Genomic DNA, 2,459 nt, shown 5'->3' with positions numbered 1-2,459 from the left:
CACTAGACTGAGGAACAGCTTCTACCCTGAGGCCGTTAGACTCATGAATCTCTAACCAGAATAATCACTGTGAAAAACCATATCATGTTGCTGCTGATCTGTTTCATGTTGCTGCTGATCTGTTTCAATGTTGCTGCTGATCTGTTTCATGTTGCTGCTGATCTGTTTCATGTTGATGTGTTCATGCGTGCACATCTGCTCACAGACTCATGTTCATGTTTGTGCTGATGTTCGACGTAATGTTTTTATGCTATGAGTGCTTAGTGTATATTTAGTTGATGTTTTTCTTAGTTCATATCTTAGATGTTATTACTGTTTTTCTTTTACATTTTATTGTTCGATGTAACTGCGACCCTGTGTACATAATTTCGCTCCACCACATGTACCACATGAGGTGCGAATGACAATAAAAAATCTCTGACTCTCTGAATGTGGTACTTTGCTATAAGTACAACTATATTTATGGCATCAGAGAAAGCTGAGCTTCAATTATCCACATAAGTAAAATGGTATGGTATGAAGTTTATTCATTTAAAAAAAAGTACAAAACAATTCCATAACAATATATAAAAAGATACAAAAAAGTTTAAAATGAAAGGCAGCAGAAAGAAGAAAAAATCTTATTATATCTGCCCCTTTTTTCAAACAATTATTTCAGACATATTAATTTTCAAGTAACAGAACAAAATGAATAACTTTCTAATTTTTCTAATTCTAATAAAAAAAACACACACTAAGCTACTTCATATATACTTTTTTAACAATCTAGATTTGATCTTTTTCTTAAATGTACACATTGACTTGACATTTTTTACATCACTCTCTAGAACATTCCACAATCCAACTCCTTGGATTGAGGTAGACCTTCCCTTCAGACTAGTTCTGAATTTTGGTTTGACAAATATTTCTATCCCCTTAAGATTGTAACAACTTTGTCTTTTAACAAAATTTCTTTGGATATTTAATGGTAATGTGTTATTTTGAGCCAGTGACAAAATGACATCAGCATCAAAAGAAGGAATGTTAAGTTTGAGATTAATCCAGTTTCTGATGTCTGACCAAAGACTTTGCATTGACATGGAAAAAAAACGCTTGAGGGATTAATCTTCTGATTTACAAAAGGCACACAAATCAACATCAAATATAAATCTTCTTTCAAGAAACATGGCTACAGGATATATCTTATTTATTATTTTCAAATGATTCTCCTGCACTTTAGGACAGTGGTCTCCAACCTTTATTGCGCCACGGATCAGTTTGATGTCAGACAATATTTTCAGATCCGGTGGGGAGTCTGGGTGGGGTGTCTGGGGGTCCTCCCCAACAGAATTTTAAATAAAATAGATGCCATTGTCTGCGTTCTGGTGTCTTTTTACTAACATTTAAAACATTTTTCACTTCAAATACTCTGACTGCACGACAAACAGCTTCATGAGCTGAGATCATCGTCTGTTTTATCAGTTCGGTGAAAGTTCAGATAATTCCTGCAGTAATTCACATATCAGATTGTTCACAAAAGCACAGGAACTTATGCCTAGTGCAAAACGTTTAATTATATTTTTGTGTTTTATAATAAAATTGCCCATGACTTTAAACTTTTAGGGGCAGAGATTTTTTTGAGCAGAAGCAGAAATGTGAAGTGACAGCTCTGATGTGATATTAGGAAGCTTGTTAAATTTATAGTTTTATTTAGTTATAGTTTTATGGTCAATCTTTGGCAGGCAGGTTGAAAAATATGCAGTGTAATCCTTCAAAATGCACAGATACGTCTGCACACCTCCACCTGTCTGCTCCAGACCATGTAGCTGAATTGCTTTGTTCTTCACCAGCAATGTAGAACTGATCTGCACATGCACCTTGCACAAACTGAAACTAACCACTGGTGTATGTTGACCTGCATCAAGAGTGAGTCATACACTGGTGTGGTAAAGAGATCTGGTGATTTTTCTAAATAAAACTTTCCCCTTCTGTGTGGCCGGTACACATTGACCCCAGCCCGGTACCGGTCCACGGCCCGGGGGTTGAGGACCACTGCTTTAGGAGATTTAGGCCATTTGACAAATTTAGAACGAGCAGAAGTCATTATGGTTTTATGATTTATATTGGGAGGTTTCTTGAAGGAATCTTTGTTATACTCAGTAAATCATTTGTCACAAATATTCATTGATGATCTTATTTCATTTGAAGTCAACTAAGTTACAGTCATTTAATTTTAATGTGGGCATCAAATCATCACCTTTGAATATTTTTAATTCATTGAATCAGCTGTTGGTCAGGCTACTTCTTCTTGTGCCATTAGCTCTAACATAGTTACTGAATCAAGTGTTTATTCATGTAGGTAAAACTAGATGTTTAACAACCGTTAAAATACACCAGAATGCAGGAAACAGCATCTATTTTATTCAAAATTTTCTGGGGGAGGACCCCCAGACCCCCCCCCCCCCCCCCCCCCCCCCCCC

Source organism: Nematolebias whitei, chromosome 11 (assembly GCF_014905685.2).
Source record: "Nematolebias whitei isolate Nwh7 chromosome 11, NemWhi1, whole genome shotgun sequence".
Taxonomy (NCBI): domain Eukaryota; kingdom Metazoa; phylum Chordata; class Actinopteri; order Cyprinodontiformes; family Rivulidae; genus Nematolebias; species Nematolebias whitei.
This window is presented reverse-complemented; position numbering follows the sequence as displayed.